This window comes from Momordica charantia (genome assembly GCF_013281855.1).
Source record: "Momordica charantia cultivar OHB3-1 chromosome 6 unlocalized genomic scaffold, Mcharantia_2.0 BLBB01000006.1, whole genome shotgun sequence".
Taxonomy (NCBI): domain Eukaryota; kingdom Viridiplantae; phylum Streptophyta; class Magnoliopsida; order Cucurbitales; family Cucurbitaceae; genus Momordica; species Momordica charantia.
This window is the reverse complement of record NW_028275164.1, coordinates 17,179,043-17,191,307: the sequence shown is the minus strand read 5'-3', so window position 1 is coordinate 17,191,307 and position 12,265 is coordinate 17,179,043. Positions and strand designations below refer to the sequence as shown.

At 38.1% G+C, this 12,265-nt stretch overlaps 1 long non-coding RNA gene across 1 annotated transcript; it reads right to left on the bottom strand.

Moving 5' to 3' along the window:
• Positions 1–1,290: 1,290 nt before the first annotated feature.
• Positions 1,291–3,750, bottom strand: LOC148210802 (uncharacterized). The gene is made up of 3 exons (XR_015791911.1): positions 3,472–3,750; positions 3,183–3,367; positions 1,291–1,775 (listed from the first exon to the last, which is right to left on the bottom strand). It is a non-coding gene; the product is annotated as an uncharacterized LOC148210802 (long non-coding RNA).
• Positions 3,751–12,265: the final 8,515 nt, after the last annotated feature.

Sequence of the window (12,265 nt, the reverse complement as noted above, 5' to 3'; positions counted from 1 at the left end):
AGTTCATTCATGTACCCCTCCTCTCGGGTGGAACCTCTCCCAATAAGATGTGGTTCGGGGACGAACCAATGCGGAAGTTGATTGGCATGTGACGCCTGAGAGGAGGGGTACATGAATGAACCGATACCACATCCGAATGAGAGAGATCTTGAGATCATGGAAGAATGGTCAAGAAAGGCTTAAAAGAATTGATAGTCACTACCTATACCAATAAGGTGCACCTTCCTTTTCGGTGGCTCAATCGTAAGAACTCCAAAGTTAAGCCTGCTTGGTTTGGAGCAATCTTAGGTTGGGTGACCTTCTAGTTGCTTTACTAGGAAGAATGTGAGTGAGGACAAAGCATGTTGGAAAGACTCCTGTTGGTCTTAGGGACAGTCTATGCGTGGAAGCGATTGATCACTTGTGATTCAACTCGATTTAGAAACGAAACAATAACAAGTTTTAAAAAAAAACTATTATATTCTTGAATGACGGTTAAGCTTCAAGGGACAAAGATAACTTACATTTGAAGGCCGTTGGGAATTCTTCTTCCTCAAACCCAGCTATTGGTTTGGCGCATACAAACAAACACAATAGCACAAACGATAAAACACCACCACGAAGTTTCGTTTCTATGACTATAGCAACAATAACCGGATTGTGGGATGTTGGAAAAATTAAATAAATCCTAATTCATGATTATTCTAAAATAAAAGCCATAAAAATCCAGAACAATCAAGGCCAAGGATCTAAGCATGGAAGAAAACCAAAATCTATAAAGGGATTATAATTTATGATCTACAAAAAGTTATGGTCTGTGGTCTTCCTCAATTATGCAACCCAGACCAAATATGAGCAATACTCTCTGTTTGATGGGGAACAGGAGGCTCAAGAAGCATAGTGTATTGGGGATCATAACCATATATTCATAGGTTAATCCTAGGGTTTCCCATAATCCCTAGGATTAATAGGCTGGTTTCTACTCAGCAAGCCACACCACTGAATGGGAAGTCATAAGCCCATAATCAAGATCACTCATTTGCCCATTAAATAGCCTAAATATAATTGCTCTTTAATTTGTTACCCATATATGAATTAATTGTTAAATTAATTCCAACAATCTCCCACTTGGGTAACAATTTTCTTTACTAACAATTATATTAATTTATTCTTTAGTGCACAACTCAATGCTATTAAAATAAAATTCCCTTTAATAACAATCTGGTCCATCTCGCATATCGATGAAGAACCAAAGTGGTGTTGTCACATGTATAATCACGACTGAACCTTCAATGATCACCACATCTGTAACGCCCCAAGATTTCATATAAACATCCTAGGCAACGCTAAATAATTCTTCTGGCTAACCTTAACTCTAAACACGAGATAAGCAACCTCCTGGAAAATAATTTAGATGAAATAAAGCTTCGACTTCCATACGTTCTATCAGAAATATAAATGTCATAAACTGTCAGAACTCCGCCCTCCGTGGGCAATTTAAAAGAAAACAACAACATCTCAAATTCGCCTCAGTGGCTAAAATTATTAAATAAGTAAAAACAACCGTGCACCTAAACTCGAATGACAACAATGACGCGTTTACCAACAACATCCATGACAATTAAAGTAGTTCTAAATAATACAAAATTTCCTCCGCGGTTCACACCTAGCAATAACATATGTCTCAACGCTACTCATACCCAACTACCCTTCCCTCTATCCTCACTAACTAAACTAGTGATCCTTCCTCGGTCAAGCCCTCTCCACATCATCACCGCGGTCGACCCCGTTCACACCTGAAACATATAAAGGTACAAAGGGGGGTGAGTACATAAGGTACTCCGTAAGTAGCACTTCCTAACTAGCACAAAAAAAATTATGCTCACAGTCACAACATAAAGAACAAAACAATAGCGAGGCAATCAAATAAGCAGTGAGAGATAGCGAACAATTAACTTGACATTTAGAACAAAACAAGAGCAAGGCAACCAAATAAGCAGAGAGAGATAGCGAACAAATAACTTGACATTTACATACAACAACTAAGCGTCGAAACTACCAATACCACAACCTATGATTCGCTAGCCCTTGTTTCATAGTACTAAACCTTCCTCAACACCCCCCTTTATCACTCCCCGCTTAACTTCTCGAGGCATGACGGCTCTTGACATTTATTCCCAAGTCACCGTACCTTCTCCTTCTCCAGTACTTGATGTCCGACCTTGCCATTTATTCCCAAGGCCAAACACCACTACTTCGCAAGCTCCACTCTTCTTTAATCTCTCAAGCCTAACTCCTCGAGTCGTATTGACCCTTGACATTTATACCCAAGGCCTCAATACTCCTCTCCAGAAACTTGACGTTCGGCCTTGCCATTTATTCCCAAGGCCTGAACTGTGCACCGGTCCTTGCCGTTTATTCCCAAGGTACCGATGACTTCCCAGCGTATTGGTCCTTGACATTTATCCCCAAGACCCCAATACACGTTTACAGAAATTTGACGTCTGGCCTTGTCATTTATCCCCAAGGCCACTACTCAAGGCTTTGAACCTCCAAGCGATTTATATGCATTTTTCAGGTTAGAACACCCATGGTTAACGGACTACCAACCCGTCCCTTTACCCTTCACCCTTCACCACCTCACTAACCCTTCCATGTCCACCTACAAATAAACCTCCCACATTGTAAATCACTACACCGTTTACAAACATGCTTTTCCACGTAATAAACAAAATTCATCCAACAGCTCACAACCAGACAATATAAATTAAATTATCGGTATAACCACACTAACATTTCATCTACATCCCATTTGCAAAACGTCATGAGCCAATTACTTCCAACTACAACAGTTCAGAATCTACTAGTCACCTACAACAACAAGAATAGGAAGCATGTTTCCTCAAAAGTGTTCAATAATAGAAATACGGCAACAAGATCGCTAGAATTCACAAATCAAACCAACAATCCTTACATGCTCATTTAAATTATTTTAACAAGAAAAACAAAAAAAAAACAGCATCAAGAACATTCCGTTAACGCTAAATAACGCACGCACTCGCCCCCTGGTGCTACTTACACAACCACGTGTTTAAGTTTGCGTCGGCCTAACCTAAGCATAAAAACAGAAAAATACAGCAATTTAAATGTACCATTCAGCCTTCAAAAAAACATCTTTAAGAGGGTTCAAAGGGGCTCGTTACCGCAAAACGACCTCGTATAGGTGTGGGTAAATTAGATCTAGCTTGCCAAGACGTGGGTAGCGTAAATCGGGTTTCAAACGGATGTAGATAATCGCCGAACACCAACAATACGCTGCTGTCCACGTTTTTGCAGCAGCGAAAAGCGTCCAATACGATCTCCAACAGCTTCGTTTCAATGTCCCTTGCTACAAAACAACCCCACTTAGGTGTGGATATTCTAAATCGATTTCGTTTGGGTGTGGGTACTCCAAATCTAACTTCAAACAAAGGTGGGTCAAAGAAACGTTACCGGGTTTCACGGATCTAAGTTGTTCGAGGTCGTTAGGCTTGTTGAATCGGAGAAAGGACGCCGCGAACACAGCCCCACGTGTATCGATGCCGCCTGCAGCTGCCCGAACGTCACGCGCCGCCGCTGATCGTCGCACACCGCCGTTGCCCGCCGCCGCCCGTCACGCGCTGCTGCTGTTCGACGCTGCACCTGCTGCCGCCGCCGCTGTTGCCGCTGTGTCCGCCGGAGATGGCTGCCATTGGTGCTGCTGTGTTGGAGAGGGAGAGTCCGAGTGGAGGGGGGGTGGCCGACGGCTTCAACAAGAGAGGAAAAGGGGAAAAGGAGAAGAGGAATGAGAACAAGTGGCTAGGGTTCCCTTTTCTTGTTTCAAACTTTTAACTCCTTTGGGCTTGGGTTCTTTTCCTTATGTTTAAAGCCCACTTACCCAATCCTTCCTTGTTAAAACAAACCAATAATAGAGTTTCGTAATTGGCCCAATGATCCAAAACAAGTGTCGCATAATGGAAATCCGTACTAAATGTAACTTGATAAATAACTACACGCTACTAACTCACCACTAAAACTGTAACAATACACACTAGTCGAGATGTCACACTTAAATTAAATAAGATCACTGATGAATCAATTAAAAATAACAATGAAATAAATCAATAAATAAAAATCCATTTTCTTAGAAAATTTTCCGGAACTCGGGGCAAGCTAACCTGAGTAACGCGGGGCGTTACAACATCAAATATACTCAATGACATGGATCAAGTGTGGAAGAGCAGCATGGGAATTACATGTAAAGTGATCTAAACATGTCTATTCCCAACTGGTCCAACTTTATGCTTTAAAAAGATCAAAATTTACGTTTTCTAGCTTTATGTTGTACAACATTTAGAAAGAAAATCATTTAGAGTAACAAAATAAACCATCTTCTTTATTTTGTAGAAAAGAAAAAACCACATGACTAATTGAAGAAAATACAAATCCCACTCAACTAACATACCATAATTTTCACATCTATATGAGCATTATGCTCGTAAAACTTTTATGAAAATCCTTAATGAGCGGATCCGCAATGATGGAGTTGCATTTCTATAAACAAAAATACTCTAAATTTTCTTTATCAACCAAAGCTTAAATATTCATACAAAAGCTTTTGTTGCTGTAATATGGAAAAAATACATATTTTTGTCAAAACAACCTAATGACAAAATTTGCAACCATATTCTTAAGTTCGTTGCCACATACAAAATGCTATAAACACAAACTTCAGTGGTGAAAGGGACTAAAGTGACTCTCTACCACGAGATAGTAGTATCCTTAAACATATTAGTAAATATAGTCTCAAAGCGAAGGTGGATCTAGATGGCAACTCAAATTATCAAAATCAAATAGCCTTATGATCTCTAATTAATATGATTTTGATGAGTGAGCATGTAACCTTTTTTTTTTTAAAACACCTTATAACTCTTTAGATCCAATTAAGAGTTATAAAAAATTGCCTTTCATTCTTGATATGAATACTGCAACGGAAGCATATAGACTTTAAACATGAATTTTTTATTTTGCTTTATTATTCTAGGACCTCTATTACCAGTGAGTTTATCTTCACTAGTGATTCAATATCTCATAGTGCATAAATCTTTATGTTAGAGAACTTGCAATACCTGTCAACATAGTTCTTTTCTGAATTCTCAATGTTACTTGAGATTGGTCTTACAATATTATTTCACAATATAAAAGTGATATGTTCATGCAAGTTTTCACACGAACGACTTGGATCGGGTCGTTTGTAACATTTACAAAGTGCGTCATATTCATAGTGTTGCAAAAATAAGGTACCCAGCAGTATCCATATATTGTAGACCCTTTAGGTTATTCTCGGGACATTATCCACTTGTATATATACAAACTATAACCTTGGATGTTTAATTTATTGGATTGGCTAATTGCAATCTTATGAATTCAACAATAAATATAAATTTGTTTTTACATAAATACAAACTACGAGTTTAGGACAACACACCCAACAAACTCCCAGTTGAACTAAACTCGAGTGGGGTGTACATAATCATAAAGCAAAGGGAAAATACAATATACTAGGGCATACATTATACCCATTACACTTCTCCCACTTGCCATAGACTAATCGTACAATGCTCGTAGACCTAGATTATGTAGATGGCCCTCAAACATTTTAGTGTGAGTGCCTTCGTAAAAGGATCAGCAATGCTATGCTTCGATGTGATATTTGTAACGATCACATCCCCTCGTTGCACTATCTCCTGTATTAGCTGGTAATTCATTTCTATGTGCTTGCCTCTCTTGAGGTTTCGAGGTTCTTTAGAATTTTCCACAGCACCACTGTTATTACAGTAAAGTGTGATGGGCAAGTTCATATTTGGAATGACTTCAAAATTGGTGAAGAATTTCCTATGTCAAACCACTTCTTTTGCTGCTTCAAAAGCTACAACGTACTTAGCCTCCATCGTGGAGTCTGCGATACACCCTTGTTTGATGCTTTGCCAAACTAGCGCTCCTCCGTTAAGAGCAAATACTAACCCTGACGTGGATTTCCTTGAATCCTTATCTGTTTGGAAGTCAGAGTTAGTGTATCTTGTCAGGATAAAATCCTTAGAGCCATACATGAGCTTGTAGTCCATCATTCTTTTAAGATACTTGAGGATTCCTTTAACAGCAGTCAATTGATCTTATCTTCGGTTGGATTGTTACCTACTAATGATCTCTACTACATAGCAAATGTCAGGCCTAGTGCACAACATAACGTACATCAGGCTGCCCACTGCTGAAATATAGGGTATATGTCTCACATGCTCAACTTCTTGAGGTGTTTTAGGACATTGTTCCTTAGATAGATGAATTTCATGCTTGAAAGGCAGTAAACCCTTCTTGGAATTCTACATCGAATATCGAACAAGCATTTTGTGGTTATAAGTTGCTTGAGATAGAGCTGACGTTTTGTTCTTGCAATCCTTTAGAATTTGGATGCAAAAAACATACTGAGGTTCTCCCAAATCCTTCATTTGGACTTCAGTAGCTAGCCACTTTTTTTTTATATCAATGACGTATCCTACATCATTCCCAATGAGTAGGATATCATCCATATACAATACTAAGAAGACTATTGTATTGTTGATGATCTTCTTGTATACACAAGGCTCACCAACATTTTGATCAAAACCATAAGATTTGATCGTAGTATCAAACCTTATGTTCCAAGATTGAGATGCTTGTTTCAATCCGTATATGTATCGTTTAAGCTTGTAAACCTTTTGCTATTCACCTTGAGTTATGAACCCCTCGGGTTGAGACACATAAATACTTTCTTCAAGATTGCCATATAAAAAGCCAGTCTTGACGTCTATTTGCCAGACACTACAAGAAACGGAGCTTTTAGAGACACATTTTTAGCGACGTATAAGCAATAATGTCCCTAAAACATAATTTCAGCGACATTGTCTGTGACAATGTCGCTGAATAATGTTTTCAACGACACGAAGAGTAAATGTGGCTGAAAGTAATTTTCAGCGACATCTACAGTGTCACTGAAACCATTTTCAACGACATCATCTTGACGATGTCGCTGAAAATGCCTTTTCAGCGACGCCGTCAAGCAGATGTCGCTGAAAATGTACTTTCAGTGACGCCGTAAGTTGACGGCATCGCTGAAGGTATTTTCAGCGACACATAAGTTGTATGTGTCGCTGAAAATCCCAGAATTTACAAACCCAATTCGCGATTTTACAAACCCTCGCCCCCAATCGCGATTTTTCTTCTCCCCTCCGTCGCCCGCCGCAAATTTGTTCTCCCCTCCCGTCCGGTCACCGCTATCCGTCGTCGCTGTCCGTCGCTGCCTTCCGTCGCCGCCCTCCATCGCCACCCTCCATCGCCGTCCCAATATTTCTTCTCCCCTCCATTCCGTCGCCGCTGTCCGTCGCCGCCTTCTTGGGAAGACCTTTGCAGCATCAATTTGACGCCCTCGGAATTGTTTTTGAAGTTCCGCAAAGAGTTGTAGGGCTTTCGAATTGGTATCAATTTTGAGGTAATTCTACGATTGTGCGTACTTTAGATTTCATTAGAATTATAGTGCCCCTTTAGATTATAATGTATGTTTCAATATCCAGATAATTTGAAGATATATACGTTGTGGCTGTGGTTCTGGTGGATATAAATGTTGGAATAAATGTTTGCTTGGATATTTCTTGCCTCCGTGGGCTGCCTTTTTAAGGTTTTGCTGCAGTTTGTTTTGTGACATTGTAGCTGAATAGGGTGTAAAGAAAATGCCAATTTGCCATATCATTCGTAATAATTTGTGGGTTGGATGGATTTTCTCGAATACATTTGCACTAAAGTTAATTTAGATACCTTGGATGAAATAAGGAAGTCGCATTTTTCTCTGTAAACAAAAGGAATGAAAAAAGTCAAAAGTAAATAATAGGATAACTGGCAGTGGCCGAGACCAAGTTGAGCTTGTATTCTCTTGTGTTTTCGTAACATGCCTTCCCATCTCGTAGTTTTTTATGACAAGGTTTGAGTGTAACATTTGGTCCATTTGGGAGTTTGAGTATTGATTTTGAGTGTTAGAATATAAGTTAAAGAGTTTAGTGGTTGTGAGTATTCTTGGCACTTGATTTTGAATTGGGTCTATGAAAGAATGGATTGTAATATATAAAAGAAGGTACCCCACTCTTGATTTTCACATTCTCCATTACCTCTATATGCATGGTTTGTGAGTTATTCGGTTTATTTGATGCTTTGAATTCTTGAATTTTGTCATAGCACTTAATTTCGTGATGGACATTGAAGTGTAGTTTTTGGATATTGATTATCAAGTATATGAGTTCGAAGTTTATGTTGATTATCATTGAAGTTGTGGGAGTCATGATGAATTTTGAAGTTTTTGTTGGATATGAATTCAGAAGTTGAAGTTTATGAGTTTTTGATTATGAAGTTTATAAGTTGAAGTTGGCATAAAATTTAGTTTTTGTTTGATTTGATGCTTTGACTATGTAGTTTTTGTTGTGACGATATGAAGTTTATAAGTGATTTAATTACAGTTTGATTTTGTCCATTATTATGTTACAGGATGTCGTCTTCAAATCTTGGACCAGGAAACCGACGGAGTTACACAAGCAATGTCGATAGAATACAAAGCACTCAACCGGCCGGAGAGGCTAATCAAACAGCACAGAGTATGATATTTAGATAGAAATGTTTTTTTATTCCAAGTTAAACTTAAATATATAAATATATGATATCTTTCGTGTAGGTTCTGGCACGACTAAAAGAAAAGGTAGACGCAACACTAGAGGGCTGAATGTCGATAAACATGTCCAAAATCATGGTCTGATAGAAATTAATATCGAAGAAGAGGATGGCAAGCCAGTTTGTAGCCATAGTTCGAAATTGGTCTCTCAAATTGGGGTATGGGTGCGGTCAATCGTTCCTCTGAATTGTGAACATTGGTCAGATGTCAACCAAGAAGATAAAAACAGTATCATAAATAGACTTAGCGTAAGTTTCATTTAGTGACACTTTTTAAAATGTTGTTATATTGTGATTATCATTAACACGTCGTCTTTTTGTTGTTTATTGTTAGAACCAATTCATTCTCTATCTCAATGATCCAATTGTTTATCGTTATCTGGAGCATGAGATGAGTAGTAGACATAGAGATTTCCGGTACAGGTTGCATAAGCATTACATGCTATATTCCTCAGAAGAAGCACGACATCACAAACACAAAGATGTTGAACGAGATGAAGATTGGCATCGCTTATGCGATCGTTGGGAAACAGAGAAGTTTAAGGTATGTATTGTGCTATGAATTACTTTTATTCTAAGTATTTTGCTACTAACTATTATATATATGTCAGAAAATTTCTGAAACAAACACTAGAGCTCGAGCGTCTGTACCATACGGTCATACAACAGGAACGATCGCATTTTTACGTCACAAAGAAAACATTGTATGTATATCTTTTCTTGTTATAACTTCAAAGAGATTTCACTGCTCATAATCTTGTTTGAATTATGTAGAAAAACAAAGAGGGACGAGAGGTAGATGACATTGAACTGTTCGAAGTAACACACAAAATGATGAACGACGAGTGGGTGAGCCCGGTAGCTGGTCAAAAACATGTACGTAAAACTACCTTTTTTATTTATGTATTATTTGACATGTACTCATATTATTTATGGACATTGTAGGAACAAATGGTTGAGCTGAGAAATGCACCAGTGGAAGAAGGTGCAGAACCTCCTTCAGCTCGACAAAACAGTGTTCAAGTACTAGGTAGGCAAGGGGCACTTGGATGGGGACCACCGAAGGCGACGACTCAGAATGAACGAAGTTCTCAAAGAAATAGAGAGTCATGAAATCAGATCGCTCAATTGCAATATGTTGTACAGACTCAACAAAGCCTGCTTGAATCAGCAATGGCTCAATTGAGTCAGTTACAAGAAACTGTAAACAGGCTAAGCAATGCTGGAGAAGGATCGTCACAACGAGCTAATTCTCAACCGTCTAATGATGCATAAAAAGGTACTCATACATATTGTCCATAGTAGATGAGTATTTAAGTAGATGATACTTTATAATAGATATTGGACTTGATGTGCTTTCAAGTGTTGTGACTATCCTGCATTTATGGTAGTCAAGACTTATGTTATATCAATATGAATTTGTTAGTATATTCACATGTTAGGAGCATTTGAGTTGTTCATGACGTTAATAGAAATGTAGCTACATATTTGATGCATGTACTTATAAAATACTGGTTTTTACGTAGCTAAGTGTTGTGGCTATCTTGCAGTTATGGTAGTCATAGCTTATATTATGTTTAATATAGTTTTGTTAATAAATTCAAGTGTTAGGAGCATTTGAGTTGTTTATGATCTTGCAGTTATGGTCGTCATCACTTGTGTTATATATATAGTTTTGATGTATTTTATGAAGTTATGAGCATTTTGGGTTGTTTATAGTGTTGATATAACATGGCTATTTCTCTTGTAGTGTTGCAATTTTGTTTGTTTTAGAAATGATTTAATAACAAGTTGTTTGGATTATAAACTATGATTTTGGAGTTTAGTGTTGATTGGATTATCTAATAGATTACTTTTTGTTGATTGGTTTAGTGTTGTTCACTACGTTTTTCATTATTTAGTAAGTTGGTGTGGATATAATAGATATATATATGTTGGTTTAGTAGGTCAAAAAACTCTTTTGATTATATTTTCATGTTAAATAAGTTATGTTATTAATTTTTTACAGGATAAACTGTGTCATCAAAAGCGGCTGTGCTGAATCATTCAGAAGAACAACTTCGTGCACAAAACATGTTTTCTTTTCTTATATGTAATTGAATTACTTATACAAATTGTTATTTGTAGCTAGAAAGTACTTTTTTGTTTGATAGGATGTTACACATTTGGAGAATCTACCTTATGTTTTTTTAATATTAAAAATATTTTTCAGCGACGTTTTATATATGTGTCGTTTTGGATCACAGAAATTGAACAAAATTAATGGCGAAATTGGAAAGAAAACAGGATTTTGCCTATTCTGGGACTGGTTTTCAGTGACAACAGCAGATGTCGCTAAAAATAAAAACAGCAATTGTCGCTGAAAACCAGTTTCAGCGACAACAGCGGATGTCGCTCAAAAGTTATTTTCAGCGACATTTGCTTTTGTCGCTGAAACCCTCTGTTCAACGACATCTACTGTTGTCGCTGAAAATGGTTTTCAGCGACAACGGAAGATGTCGCTGAAAAAGGGTTTTAGCGACAACAGCTCGTGTCGCTGAAACTTTAAACGACGTTGTATCAGCGACGTCCGTAGCGACGAACCGAGTTTCGTCGCTGAAAGTTTTAGCGACAAAATTGGGTTTTCAGCCACATCTTTTAGATGTCTCTAAAACCCATTTTTCTTGTAGTGAGATCTCATTGTCATAATATGTGACAGTGGACAAAAATATTCTTATGGACTTGAGCATAGCTACAGCAAAGATGGTTTCTTCATAGTCCACCCCTTCCTTTTGTGTGTAGCCTTTCACCACTGTACGTTTCTTCGGCGTCTCGTTCTCTCTTGTAGATCCATTTGCACATGGCTTTGACCCATTTGGCATTGTCCACATCCTCCATTGCCTGTTTGTTGGTTAATGGTTCCTCGACGTCGTCATCAGGTATGACAACTTGGGTTTCTGTTAAACCCACCTAGCGGTCAGGTTGTGACACAATCCTCCCACTACGTCTAACCACCCTTAATTCTTGAGGTGGATGTGACTGACGTGACATGTTGGCTTCATCAACAACTCTTGTCAAAGTGCCAGCATAATCAAGAACTCTTGTTGACATATTTATAACCTCTTTGGAAATCTCATTTATCACTACTTTACTTCGTGGTTTATGATCTCGAATGTGGTATTCTTCCAAGAACGTGGCATTTGTCAATACAAACACTCTGTTATCATGATGATCGAATAAGAGACCACCTATCGTCTCTTTAAGGTAACCTACAAATAGGCATACTTTTGAACGAGGTTCCAATTTCTTTGGGTTAGTCACGAGCATGTGTGCCGGACATCCCCAAATATGAAAGTGACGTAAACTAACTTTATGACCCTAACATAGTTCAAAAGGGTGTTTCAAAAATGCTCTTCGATGGAACTATGTTCAAAATATAAACTGCACTCCTTTGCGTCCAAAACGAGTTATGCAATTGAGCATAGCTCATCATTGAGCGAACCATGTCTAATAGGGTTCAGTTTCTCCTTTCTGATACACC